Here is a 14,816-nt window from a genome sequence, read left to right as displayed (position 1 = left end):
CGGGGGGAAACTTTTTAAGGTGATTATGCTCAACATCTTTACCGCAGTGTTGGTTGCACAATTATATGTGTAAAACAAACCTCATCAAATTGAACACTTAAAATTGGTAAGTTTTTGTTGTATGTAAATTATACCTTTCGTAAAAGTGACCTTGCCCCCAAATGAAGCATGTGTCGTCTCCAGTCCACAGCTGAAGAAACTGAGGCATATAGAAGGTAAGGAACATGCCTAAGTCACAGAACTAGCCGGTAGTGGGGCTGGGATTCAAACACAGGTGTCCATTTGAGTCCGTAGCTCATCTTTTTTTCTTCTGTGTTTCGCTTCCTCCCTTGCTATTCATTGTATAAATAATTATTAAAGGATTGTATTAAAAGCACTTAAAAACTAGCAGAACAGGACCCGTATTATGAAGGCCCCTTGCCCAAGAATGTCTGGTAGTCTTCCCCTTGTGATTCTTACTTCGAAACCCTACCCTCACCTGGCTTCGTTTGGAGGCAGTACACCCGCACAGGGCGTGTGTGTCCTCCCTCTGGGACTGTCGGGTTTCCCGAAGGCGCTGCCGTGCCCACACTGCCTGCCTCGCCCTCCACCTTCTCCTCAAATCCAAGTCTTAGCTTCCCTTACCCCAGCCTCGAATTCACCCCATCCCATGTTCAGCATTTACACTTGTATTTACCAGCTCCACATGTTTGTTCTTATTTATCTTGTTCTTTCACCTGCAGGCCTATGGAGTCCCTAACTAAGCCAGAAGCGTTGTGGAACGCTGCTGATTGGGTCTGGGTGTCCCCGACTCCCACCTCACATTGCCCGAGACGACATCTTTGACACGCCTAGAGCTCCAATTTGGATCTTCTAAGCTCAATTTGGTTCAGGTGAGCCAACCTTTATCAGGTGTCCACTGGGTCTCAGGCCTGTGAAGCTGCCATTACCCATCAGCGCCGTGCGCTTGGTAACAGGAATGCGAGTAAGGCCCAGGCCACGACAGCAGACGGCGCTGTCTCCAGGGTGAGCGGGGGCGTGATAGAGGGTAGTGTGGGGAGGGAGCTGTCTTCACAGAAGAGGTGACCCCTGTGTTGGGTTTGAGTGACGGAGAGGAGATGTACAAATTCCTGGGAATATCCGCCCAAAACCATGGAAGCATGCGTGAGTGCACGTTTCTAGCAGAGGCTGGTACTGTTGGGTACAGAGGCAAAGGGAGAGGGCAGGAGCTGAGGGCCAGAAGGTAGCAGGAGCCACACAAGGACAGGCTCCTGACGCAAGAATCGGGAGCCAGGTGGGGTGCCTGGGTGGCTCAGTCAGTTAAGCGTCCAACTCCTGGTTTCGGCTCAGGTCATGATCTCAAGTTTTTGAGTTCGAGCCCTGCGTTGGGTTCTGTGCTGACAACCTGGAGCCTGCTTGGGATTCTCTGCCCTCCTTTTTCTCTCTGCCCCTCCCCAGCTCCATTTATTTCAGTTATAAATAAACTTAATAAAAAATATAAAAATAAAGGAATCAGGAGGCAGGTGTGCTGTTACCAGGTGAGCTGTTACCAAAGAGGGGCAGACTCTGGCCCAGGTACAGGACGCAAAGTGATAAAGGGAGCATGTATGAGCTTTGACTCTGTGTTAGGCACTTGTAATCACTTGACGTGTGTTAGGTCACTAATCCTCACAATCCTATCAGGTAGTAAGACCATTGTTAGGCTCATTTTACAGATGAGAAAACAGAGGCCTAGAGAGGGTAAGTAATATGCCCACAATTTTTTTAAATTTTGTTTTTTTAACATTTATTCATCTTTGAGAGACAGAGAGAGAGAGAGAGAGAGAGAGAGTGTGAGTGGGGGAGGAACAGAGAGAGAGGGAGACACAGAATCTGAAGCAGGCTCCAGGCTCTGAGCTGTCGGCACAGAGCCGGATGCGGGACCTGAACTCACTGGCTTGCGAGATCATGACCTGAGCTGAAGTCAGAAGCTTAACCGACTGAGCCACCCAGGTGCCCCCACAATTTGTTTTTAAGATGCGAACCCAGGAAGCCTGACTCAAGAGCCCAACTTTAACCACTTTGCTACTCTTATCCCAGAAATATTGGAAGGACTTCAGTTATTTATTTATTATTTATTTATTATTTTTTAAAGCTCATGTATTTATTCTGAAAGAGAGAGAGACAATGGCAGGGGAGGGGGAGAGAGAGAGGGAGAGAGAGAATCCTGAGCAGGCTCCATGCTGTCAGTGCAGAGCCCGACGTGGGGCTTGAACTCACAAAACCATGAGATCGTGACCTGAGCTGAAACCAAGAGTCAGACGCTTAACCGACTGAGCCACCCAGGCGCCCCAGGACTTCAGTTTTTTAAATGCCTCCAAATAGCAGTAGGCCGATCAGAGGGAGCAACTAGAGTGTAGGCAAAAATTTTAAATAAGGGAAATAAACCAGTCTCAAAATACCAAGGCTGGAGGTATTCCCCACCACCACCCCCGCCCCGAAAAATAGCAAGATATTTATAGACCTCTTTGTATCTGGAATAGAGGGTTATCATCTGTAGAAGATTGTAATTTACAAACATCATAAAGTAGAAATTCGTTGATGACCCTTTAAGGCAATGCCGCTCAGATTATGCCTTCCGAGCTGGGTTTCAAGCGTGTCTGGAGGGAGGTGGCATCTTCCTGGGCCACGGCTGCCTTTTCTCCCAGAGAGGACCCGGTGGTCTCCCCCGTGCCTGTACCCAGATGTTCAGGACACAGAGGGGACACCCATGAGACCAACACCCAGGCTCAGAACGTATGTGAGTCACAGCATTCCTTTTGACCACTGGCATCTTCAAGGTCATAATTAACATCCTGTTGCTCATGAACAAAGTCCGGATTCCTCAGTTTGGCCTTCGCGGTCACCCACAACTACCTTTCCCAGTTCACCGGTCCCCACCTAGCCCCACATATCTCTCCTCCAGGCCACACGACCCACTCTCCTAAATTTAGACCAGACTTGTGTATTCCTAGGTCTGGGTCTACATTCCCACTGTTGCCTTGGCCTGGTCACACCCCCTCATCTCCCTCTCAGCTGTCCTATCAAACAAAATCCGACCCATCTCTCCAGCCTCAGGTCAAGGACAACCTGGTCATGCCCATGAGAGGCAGCCTCTCCTGGGGGGGGGTTAGTGCCTACTGGCCACATGCCTCGCTCCCAGGACTGGGTCATGCACAGGCTTGCATGCCCCCCAGGGACCAGGACTGGCCCTGACATAGACTGGGCACTCGTTAAATATTCGCTGAATGACTGCCGGGTTTACTTATTTTTTCATTTCCTCCAATTCCTGAGAACCTTCAATTCCAGAAATCTCAAATGAGTATCTGTCACTTATTGAAAAGACTCACAGAAGAGGTATTTCAGAGCTTCTCTCCATGACTTGGTCTAGAATATGGTATCTCACTGTTGGGAAGGTCATCCTGCTGTTTAATTCAGCTTCTCCAGCCACACCGTAGGCTGATTTTTGTTGTTCTTGTTCTTGTTATCACCTCTGTACTTTGGAGAACAGCTGGTGCCCATATTTGGCATAACAATTTTTGGTAGACCTTAGAATTCTGTCACATGATCTGCTATCACACAGGGTAGCGTGATGTCCCTGAACAGAACCCCATAACGTGGAAGCCTCCACATGGCATGACGAGCGCACACGCATCATAGTCCTGTTTTTCTCTAATCAATGCCTCCTGTGCATTTGAAGGTTCTATGAAATTAACTTTCTCCTTCTTGGTTAAATAATCTCTGTTCCCCCCAGAGATTATTTCTGGCCTTATCCAATGTTTTCAAGTTGAAATAGAAATAAATATTCTTGTAAGGGTCTAAGGAAACTTCTAAGTATATTAAATCCTGTGTGTATCTGTATGGTGTGTGTGTGTGTGTGTGTGTGTGTGTGTGTGAGTGAGAGAGGGGTGTGTATGTGGGGTGTGTGTGTTTGTGATGGGTGTGTATGTGGGGGGTGTGTGTGTGTGTGAGGGGTGTGTATATGGGGGGGGTGTGGGTGTAAGTGAGGGGTATGTATGTGTCTGTCTGTCTGAGGGAGACTGAGAGATTATTGAACTGTCCTTCTAAAGATCAGGTTATGGTATAAAAATACTAAACTAGGGGCGCCTGGGTGGCTCAGTCGGTTAAGCGTCCGACTTCAGCTCAGGTCACAATCTCACGGTCCGTGGGTTCGAGCCCTGTGTCGGGCTCTGGGCTGATGGCTCAGAGCCTGGAGCCTGCTTCCGATTCTGTGTCTCCCTCTCTCTCTGCCCCTCCCCCATTCATGCTCTGTCTCTCTCTGTCTCAAAAATAAATAAATTAAAAAAAAAAAAATACTAAACTAGTCTGAAGTTTACCGAACATGCGGTAAGCATTTGGAAACCCGCTTAAGTACTTGGAATCTTCTAACAGCTGGGCCCTCTGTCATTTTAGCTCCAGGAAATTGATCAAAGACCATCAATTAGCCCTTTATGGGGTCACCTCAGTCTGGCCTCAGAGCAACAGATGTGGAAAGGGGCGAGAGAGCAGTGTTTCCCACAGAGTGTGAGCTTGGCATTTTTCACTTTTGAGAGCTACTTGAAGATTCCTAGGTGTGACTTTCCTGGCACGGACCCAGCGATTCTTCGCTGCCTGGATCAATCCTAAAGGAGTGGCGGGTTTTGGTTTTGCATTTGTGCTTTAGGTACAATCTTCATCATTGTCCACACGTGCACACACACCCACAATTTCATCCACGGTAAAATCTCAATCATTGTCTCCATTCTCTGTCTCTCTCTCTCTCTCTCTCTCTCTCTCACACACACACACACACACACACACACACACACACACACTCATCCATCGTGGTGCTTCACTCAAACTGGTGAATGGGCTGAGGATGAGGCTTGCCTTCTGCTCTCTTCCAAGGAGAGCCGCTTTGAAACAACCCACCAGGACATTAGAACAAACCCGCTTTTGTTTTATCCAGCAGATGGCGCTGTGCACCACACTCTGCTGGGCCATCTACCGGTAACGTCGAGGGACTCAGGGAGGTTGTTCCTCCAAAGCCTGGAGTTAGGGCGAGGCTCCACTCTGATCCACTCTCCTCTCCTCTGCAATCTTACAGACATTATGCATCCACCACAGCCGTCAATGGATCCTAAAACGTATAAAAACTGCTTCCTGCTAATACATTCATTCAGGAACCTTCCAGTGAGTGTCCCCTGTGTGGCAGGTGCAGTTCTCAGAGCTGGGGGTATGGGGGTGAGCAAAGCAGATGACTAAATGATGCCCACTGCCCGTGAGACGATGAAAACATACGAATAAATCTGTCACGTAACGTAATCTCAGTCATCAGTGGTACTCGGAAGAGAAAATAAGCAGGTTCTTTCAGTGGGCTGGTCTGAGAAAGCCTTTCTGTGGGGTGACAGGTGAGCAGAGTCCTGAATGATTCACAAAATGTGTCTCCAACCTCCAGGGCACCTGAGAATGACCTGAGGAGCTTTTCAGCACCCCTGAGGTGTGCTGACCTAATTGGTCAGGGCCAGGGTCGGGGCGCTGGGGGTTTGAACTCTCCCAGGTGGTCTTAATGTCCAGCCGGCGTTGAGAACCATTGACTCTCAATACCTCAGCAGAAAATCATGCCCCTTGGTAGAGTATTTTCCTGTAACTGAATGAAAAGGGTTCCATGATAGGACTCAGAAAGGTGTCAGCGACTCTTCTCGCTGCTGCCTGACTGACATATGGCGGGCTGCATCCTGGAGGCCTTGGGTTGGGACTGGACCGGTGGTGACACTGTCCCAGGCGGCTCCCCGAAGTCCAGCCAAGCTGGGCGGCTGAGCTCGCTCGGCCAGCCAGAAAACACACCTGACCCTGCCAGGCCTCCGGGCCCGGGAATCATCTTAGAAAGGATCCCTCTCCTACCCCTATGTGAGTACACTTGGGTGCCCTACCTGGGAGCAGAGGACTTTCCTACCACCTGTCTGTCTTAAGGTAGGGAGCACGCTTTCTGCTGTCCAGGTGACCACCTTAAGCTGCTTCTCCTACAACTGCACCTCTCTGACCTTGTACCTAACTCCCTGCCTCTCCGCCTTCTGCTCTGGAATTCATCAAGAGTCTCAGGCTAAACACAGAGGACAAACCAGTGGCTGCCAGAGGGAAAGGGCATGGGGAGTGGGCAAAATGGGTGAAGGGGAGAGGGAGATACAGGCTTCCAGTTAGGGAATGAATGAGTCACAGGAATAAAAGGCACAGCATAGGGAGTAAAGTCAGTGACACTGTAAGAGCATTGTATAGTGACAGGTGGTAGCTACAGTTCGGGGAGCATAGCCTAACTTACAAACTTGTTGAATCACTATGTTATACACCCGAAACTAATGTAACTTTCGGGTCAACCACACTCAAATAAATAAATAAATGGGGAGGGGGAATCTTTAAGGGAAAGGGGCTCTCGGGACTAGATTCTGGAACTATTGAGTGGGCCCAGGTGTGCTCTGGGAGCCTCATGGACTCCAGCCCTCAGCTGCTGACCCTGATTCTGTCTCGTTTGGGACACATGGGTCCCATCTCCACTGGTGCCCAACAGTGAGCTGTCTTGGAGAGCATTTCCTTGTTTCTCTTTCAGACAAGCTGGAGGTTGTCTTTCCCTCGTCTGAAATGCTGGCCAGGAATGGCTCGCCACATGCACCTTCCTGAGACTCGTGCTCCAGGGCAGATCTTGCCCTCAGACACTGAAGTGCTCAAGGAGGCGAGGGGAGGATCTAGGCTGAGAACAGACATACTAAAGAGAACCCTCGGGGCACCTGGGTGGCTCAGTCAGTTAAGCATCCGACTTCAGCCCGGGTCATGATCTCACGGCTGATGGGTTTGAGCCCCGCTTCGGGCTCTGTGCTGACAGCTCAGAGCCTGGAGCCTGCTTCAGATTGTGTCTCCCTTTCTCTCTACCCCTGCCCATGCTCTCTCTCTCAAAAAATAAATAAACGTTAAAAGAGAGAGAGAGAGAGAAGAGAACCCTCTGTAATGAGATCTCCATGGTATTTTTCCTGGGGCCCAAGGCCATAGTTCTTTTTCTCTTTATTTTTAATCATAGAAAATTCAAAGCACACACAGGAGTAGAAAGAATTGTAAAGTGAAACCCCAGGGACCCCGTCATCCAGCTTCAACAGGTTGTCATCTGTCATTATAACTCTAGGAGCCGGGGATAGGGAAGTACAGTAGGTTTCAGATAACATGTCATGGTACCCATAAATATGTCAGAGGCACATCTTTAACAGATAGCATTTTCAACACGCTCACCATGCATTTATCACCTAATACCACAGTAGTTCATATTCATATTTCCCTGTTGTCTTTTTTTGTTTTTTTTTTTTTCAACTTTTGAGTGGGGGTGTAGAGGGAAAGAGAGAGGGGAGACTCTTAAGCAGTTCCATGCTCAATTAGGAGCCCAACACAGGACTCACTCCCACGACCCTGGGATCATGACCTGACCCCAAATCAAGAGTCAGACGCTCAACTGACCGAGCCACCCAGGCTCCCTCCCTATTGTCTTGAAGGTCAGTTTGCTTAAACTGAGACCAAATTGTTCCTTGATACGGGCAAATATCGTATTCATTTTCCATTTAACCCACTTCCAACTCCCCAGTTCTTGTTGGGTGAGGAGCAGGAAGTTAGGTAAGAACATTGACAGTGACTTGAGAGGTTTAGAGGAAGGCAAGTGGCTTATGACTTAGGGTGGGATCTGGATGAGCCTTCTCTTCCCTGCTCTCTGAGGGAAAGACAAGCTTACTTGTTATGAGCCTTAAAATTCACAGTGATCTGTTAAGTACTCATCAAAAGCAAATAAGCATTATTACATAAATCCCCAACAGTATTTCGCTATATAAAAAAAAAAGATATTAGTTAAGCTCTATTCTCTGATGTGAAAAGTCAACTGAATCACTCAGATAATTCTTAAGAAATGCATTCAATGTTTAATGGCCTTGTTCTTAAAAGAGATACCCTCCCCCACCCAGTCAAACCACTCTTCTGAGTTTAGAAGTGTTATTTAACAAAAACAAAATCCACTGTTCTTCCTTCCCTCGGTCATTAGAAGATGGTCTTTAGCTCTTGGTTAGTTTTCATTCTTTTCCCTGGAAGACGTTCCCCTTAGAAAGGAAGGGAGAGTAAATCGAAGAGTGCAGTGCGTTAACAGGGATCTAGTGGAGGGTAGAAAGCTAAATTGTAACTTCTCGCCGGGCAGAAGAAGATTTTGCTATATTTTATTTATTAGGTTGACTCCTTTGTTGATACAAATCCCATGAGATGTTGTAATCTCTTAGCTATGCTTTAGAGGAAGGTTTTAGTCTCCTTCTGCTACTGTAACACATTGGTCAAACTCGGTGGCTTAAAACAACACACATTTATCACGGTATGGTTCTAGAGATCAGAAATCTAAAATGAATTTTACAGCACTAAAATCAAGATGTTGGCAGGCCTGGTACTTTCTAGAAGCTCTAGCCGAAAATGCGTTCCTTGCCTCTCCCAGCTCCTAGAGTCTGCCCACATTCCCTGGCTCGTGGTCCCTTCCTCACATCACTCAGACCACTTGCTTCTGCATCACATCTCCTGCTACCCGCCCTGGTCTCCTGCTTTCCTACTATCAGGATCCTTGTGATCATGTTGGGCACCCACAGGTCATTAGGATGATCTCTCCATCTCAAAATCTTTCATTTAAACACATCTGCAAGGTCTCTTTTTTTTTGCCATATATAGTAACATTTACAGGTTCAGGGGATCAGGATTTGGGCATTGCTTAAGGGAAGGAACGAGCTGTTGAAAATCCAGGCCTCATAAACCACCCCAGAACTCTCTCTTCTTTTAGTCTTCTTGGGGGTGGCCAGTTGACAGTCACATACACTGTACTCTGGGAAATCCAAAGCTGGTCATTTGTTGAAGGGTAGAAATTTGTGGTCCCCGAAGCAGACAATATGCATTTTCTCCCTTGTGAATCAAAATTGCTCAAAACTGTGAGTATCCATAGACAACTATTGAGATATCATCATCAAATAGCTTCAGTCTTGGACTTGTGTGGTTTCTATGGGGTTGTGCAAACATTAGGTACATTTGCCATCCCTCTCAAATCAGGGCAGGGTCTGGGACTGCTTTGACCGTGTCCAGGCCTTAGGAGTCAGACAGCTTTCACTTCCTGTCTCCCAGAACACTGGATCTGGAGGCCTAATCTTCCAGGTAAGAAGTCCAACAACCTTGCTGGGGAGATTGCATGGAGAGGTCTGGAGGTTGCTGGGAGAGGAAGAAAGCCACAGCCTCCCAGCTATCCCTGCCAGGGCACCATTTATGTGAGCAAGCTGTCGTGGATCTTCCAGACCAGCTCACTCCGGCTGAATACCACCGAATGACTCAGTCTACACCACAGGCAGAAGAACCACCTTATCAAGTCCTCTCTGAATTCCTGATCTACAAAATTGTGACATACAAGAAAGAGGTTGTAGTGTTAAACCTCTAGGTTTAAGACTGTTCTGCAACAATTTGATGACCAGACAGAATTTGGTGGCCACTACTCACACACGGTGTGCTGGTCACTCTCTAGAGGGTCTAAGGGTAGAAACGGAGGGGGCAGCCATCCCCAAATCCCAATCCACAGTATCATCAGAGAGTGTAGATTTGGACCTTTCCTGTCTACATAGTGAGAAACTGATGGATTGACTCATCTCCGAAGTGAGGATCATGGCAACAAAGAGTCAGAGTTTTTTTGGAGTGACAAATGGAATAAGAAGAGTTTTGTAATCTGAGAAGGCCTATCCGGATGTCGTACTTAGTAGTGGTAGTTATAGTAACGGTGTTACAGGAGAATTAAATGGAGAATAGTCATTCTCTGCTTGTTTAATATTGTCTCCAAGGGTGGGTGTTGATAACAGGTTTAGAGCAATATGATTTTGCATCATAACTCATTTTCACTGTTGAGAAGGAAGAAAAGGACAAGGGAAGAGGAAAACAAGTTATTATTTTTTTCCTCCCAGAGAGTTTGGGACCTAGAGTGTTACTTGCTAATGTATTACGTAATTGTAGATTGTGTAATTTGTGGACACATGTATTCTCTTCCTGTCCTGAGCTGACCCTCTCCTCTCTTACTTTCTCTGATCCCCGTGCAATTTTCTGTGTATCCTGCCACTACAATAGAATGAAAATGTATTTTTTAGACCTCAGCTGAGCCTGTGACTGCTTATTTAAAACCAATTGCCCTTCAGAAGTTTGATCAAGCCTCGTATAAACAATGATTAAAGACCTGGAGTGGAATAAGTCTGCCTCTCCAGGGAAGACAGTTCGTGCAATCAAGGCATGAACTTGAGCCCAGAAAAGAGCCAGCACATGTAGTGCCTTTGCAGACATTTCAAGTTTAGTCTGTCCATACTGAGGTCTGCAAAAGATTAGAAGCTGGAATTCTAGGCCTGTCAGGAACCAGAGCCACACAGCCTCTGGGACCAGAGGCCTTTGGTCACAAGATACGGGAGCCTCTTCTCAAGCAACTGAGACAGAACATGCAAACGTGTATTTCTGTCTTGTAGGGTAAGATTCCTGGGCCGGATGTCCGTTTTCAATTTTAAAAACTGGTTTAGAATTCTCCCTGTGTTCTTAGCCATAAGAAAGGCTTTGCTCACTGTTGACTAGCCTACCCTGATGGAAAACAAACAAAATGTTAGGTTTTGAAAACAATACAAATCAGACTTCCCTGCCGGACCACCCTGTTTAAGGACAGCAGGAGAGATCCAGGTGGCTTTTCTGTGCTTGAGGTTTTCACCTTTTCACTGTGAGAGTTGCTCTGAGTACGGTTAGCACAGCTCTTGTGAGGTCAGGGTGCCATCTTCCAAAGACAGGACCCCTTATTTTGAAAGAAACCGGCTGCATCCTAGGCCAGATATTGGAAGTCAGAGACCTGAGGGCATCCCACGGCCTGGAGAGAAGGGGAAATGGCCAATACTGTGTTTCCCGGTGGTGAGCTGTGTTTGTTCAGGCGGAGAAAGGAATGAAAGTGTTCCTTTCTCCCGATAAGGTGAAATTTCTCCCGACCAAATTCCCTGACACCCAGTGATTATACCTCCGAAGCGGCCAAGCCCGCAGCACACAGGAAGCAACAGTGACGTGCCCTGGAGAAGACACAGGTGCTACTGAACGGAGACGGTGAGGGCGGAAGGAGGGGGTGGAAGCTCACCCCGGGGATCCAGCGGGAGCTGGGGACGCAGGGCTGCACACGGGCCAAAAGGAAGGGATTTGGGATGGGCACACTTGACTTTGCCATTGGCGTGTGCCTTTGGCAAGTCCTCTGACGACTCTAAATTACATTCCTCATTGGGAGAATGGGGATATCGTCTGTTTCATGGATTCTGGGTGAGAGTGCCTGTTGCAGGTCATGTTCACGGCACAGGACGAGGGAAGAGTGGGGCTGTTGAAACATAAGAAACCGGTGAGACTGAAGTCATCGATACAAGTCATTCCCAGCTTGGGGGCAAGGACGGGGCTTCTGTGCAAGGCTTAGGGCCTCAGTCGGGATTGCTCTGGGATCCAAGGAGCTGGTGGTGAGTGGTCCTGAGTCTCTGCGGGGTCATTAACCTCTTCAGCTGTGCCACGAGGCAGGCAGGGCCTGGGACTCCAGGCCATAACAGAGCTGACACCCACGGCAGGCTGTGCATACTCTCCGTTCTTTTTATTTTAAAAAATTGTTTTAATGTTTATTTATTTTTGAAAGAGAGACAGAGTACGAGATGGGGAGGGGCAGAGAGAGAGAGGGAGACACAGAATCTGAAGCAGGCTCCAGGCTCTGAGTTGTCAGCACAGAGCCCGACACAGGGTTTGAACTCATGAACCACAAGATCACGACCTAGGAGGAAGTTGGATGCTTAACTGACTGAGCCACCCAGCGGCCTCCATACCCTCAGTTCTTAATGAAGGCTTGTAGCAACCCAACTCGTCTCAATTGCAGGTTATGCCGCTTTCCCAATCTTCATGTACCCATCTGGCAAGCTTTCTTTTTTTTTTTTTAATTTAATTTTTTAAATTTACATCCAGGTTAGTTAGCATATAGTGCAATAATGATTTTAGGAGTAGAAGCCAGTGATTCATCCCCCACATATAACACCTAGGGCTCATCCCAACAAGTGTCCTCCTTAATGCCCCTTACCCATTTAGCCCAACCCCTCCAGCAACCCTTCCATCAACCCTCAGTTTGTTCTCTGCATTTAAGAGTCTCTTTATGTTTTGCCCCTCTCCCTGTTTTTATATTATTTTGCTTCCCTTCCCTTATTTTCATCTGTTTTGTATCTTCAACTCCACATATGAATGAAGTCATATGATATTTGTCTTTCTCTGACTAATTTCGCTTAGCATAATACCCTCCATGTTGTTGCAAATGGCAAGATTGCATTCTTTTTGACTGCCAAGTAATAGTCCATTGTGTATATATATCACGTCTTCTTTATCCTTTCATCTGTCGATGGACATTTGGGGTCTTTCCATAATTTGGCTATTGTCAATAGTGCTGCTATAAACGTTGGGGTGCAGGTGCCCCTTCAAAACAGCATACCTGTCTGTATCCCTTGGATAAATACTTAGTAGTGCAATTGCTGGGTCCTAGGGTAGTTCTATTTTTAACTGTTTGAGGAACCTCCATACTGTTTTCCAGAGTGGCTGCACCAGTTTGCATTCCCACCAGCAATCCATCTGGCAAGGTTTCACCCATGAAGACTCACCCACTCTGATGAAAGTTGGACTTTAAATGAATATTTGGAAAGGGATTAGGTGGCAGGCCTTCATTTCCCATTCCTTTTTTGCAGCTGGTATTCCAAGTCACCAGTCACCAAAATAAACCTGCTTTTTTACTTTAAGCCAAAAATTTCTGTTGATAGACTGATGGTGTACAAATGGTGACCTTTCTGGATTTGCAGAATTCTTTGAATACATTATTTATTAGCTCACAGGTCCTGCATAGAGTTGTAAGATAGACGTCGAGAAGGCCAAAGAAGAAAATGCTAAAGGAAATTCTATTTGTGATAGGAGCTTCACAGGATTTCTAAATATGTTGTGAAACCTATATTTCGGCGTCTGCCTCCACAATGGCCATGGATGTTAGGGTGAACAAGTAAACAACTTGGCTTCACTTTTATCGTTTTGGGGAAGTCTAGCTTATTCAGGGGGAAAAAGGGCAAATAGCAAGAAATAGTATTTTTGCAATAATGCCTTTTCCAAATGTTTTGCATTTGCTCACCCATGAGATAATCGTGACAACCTTGTGATGGAGCAGGAGTTAGGTATGGTATCAACATTGACACCTGGCTGAACAAAGTCAGAGAGCTGTCTCTCTAGGGCCCTGGCAGAGGTCACAATGATAGTGACAGAGAAGGGTTGGAGCCAAGGTTTCCTGTCGGCCTATCTCTTACTGATGAAAGTTTTAAAAATGTTCTTTCTTTTATTATAAAAGTAATACAGGGACGCCTGGGTGGCTCAGTCTGTTGGGCGTCCGACTTCAGCTCAGGTCATGATCTCACGGCTGATGGGTTCGAGCCCCGCATCGGGCTCTGTGCTGACAGCTCAGAGCCTGGAGCCGGCTTTGGATTCTGTGTCTCCCTCTCTCTCTGCCCCTCCCCTGCTCGCACTCTGTCTCTCTCTCTCTCTCTCTCTCAAAATAAACATTAAAAAAAAAATAAAATAAAAGTAATACGTACTCATGAAAAAATTAGAAAATAGAGAAAATTAGAGAACAAAAATTACTCCTAATTCTACCACTTCGACACCATTATTGTTAACATCTTTGATCCAGAAGATAAAGGACTTCTGTGTGCTCCCCTCTACACGCTCAGGTATGTCGTGAGTACCTGCTCTTAGCAATCTTACACTAATTGAACTGTCATACAGATCCTTGCTTGGCATTCAGAGAGACAAGTGGCTGTCCACCCAGTATGAGCTGAGCGGCACCAAAAGAGAGCCAGTTGTGCCCACTCCCTTCTTCTGGGACCATTATTAAGGCACTTCTTAGGCCAAGTAATCATGTCTCCAAAAAGCAGGTCCCTATTTGTTGCAATTAGGTCTTAGGAGATGAGTAACCCATTAGCATCTGTGAACAGAGACCGGTTTCTCAGATTAACTGGCTCAGAACAAGACTCTGATGGAAGGGAAGGATGGGTAATTGTTTGGTTTTTTAACAAATTAAATGCATTATTTACTTGTTTATTTTATTTTTATTTATTTTTATTTTTTAAATTTACATCCAAGTTAGCATATAGTGCAGCAATGATTTCAGGAGTAGATTCCTTAATGCCCCTTCCCCATTTAGCCCACCCCCCGTCCCACCACCCCTCCAGAAACCCTCTGTTTGTTCCATATTTAAATTTTTTTTTTCAACTTTTTTTTAATTTATTTTTGGGACAGAGAGAGAGAGACAGAGCATGAACGGGGGAGGGGCAGAGAGAGAGGGAGACAGAGAATCGGAAACAGGCTCCAGGCTCCGAGCCATCAGCCCAGAGCCCGACGCGGGGCTCGAACTCAGGGACCGCGAGATCGTGACCTGGCTGAAGTCGGACGCTTAACCGACTGCGCCACCCAGGTGCCCATTTGTTCCATATTTAAGAGTCTCTTATGTTGTGTCCCCCTCCCTGTTTTTATATTGTTTTTGCTTCCATTCCCTTGTGTTCATCTGTTCTGTGTCTTAAAGTCCTCGTATGAGTGAAGTCATAGGATTTTTGTCTTCCTCTGACTGATTTCACTTAGCACGATACCCTCTAGTTCCATCCATGTAGTTGCAAATGGCAAGATTTCATTCTTTTTGATTGCCGAGTAATACTCCATTATACATATACCACATCCTCTTTATCCAT

The 14,816-nt window shown here is 46.6% G+C and overlaps 1 long non-coding RNA gene across 2 annotated transcripts in view; it reads left to right on the top strand.

The window, feature by feature from the left end:
* Positions 1-517: 517 nt before the first annotated feature.
* Positions 518-14,816, top strand: part of LOC132664361 (uncharacterized) — a 78,863-nt gene continuing 64,564 nt past the window's right edge. The window contains exons 1-2 of one of the 2 annotated variants that reach the window (XR_013553380.2): positions 518-872; positions 11,003-11,130. This is a non-coding gene — a long non-coding RNA (uncharacterized LOC132664361). The remainder of the gene's footprint in view (positions 873-11,002; positions 11,131-14,816) is intronic. The other variant, XR_013553381.2, reaches the window with a different exon arrangement.

The sequence above is a fragment of the Panthera onca genome, chromosome F2 (genome assembly GCF_046562875.1).
Source record: "Panthera onca isolate mPanOnc1 chromosome F2, mPanOnc1 haplotype 2, whole genome shotgun sequence".
Classification (NCBI taxonomy): domain Eukaryota; kingdom Metazoa; phylum Chordata; class Mammalia; order Carnivora; family Felidae; genus Panthera; species Panthera onca.
Note: the sequence above shows the minus strand (reverse complement) of the source record. Positions and strands in the feature narration are given on the sequence as shown.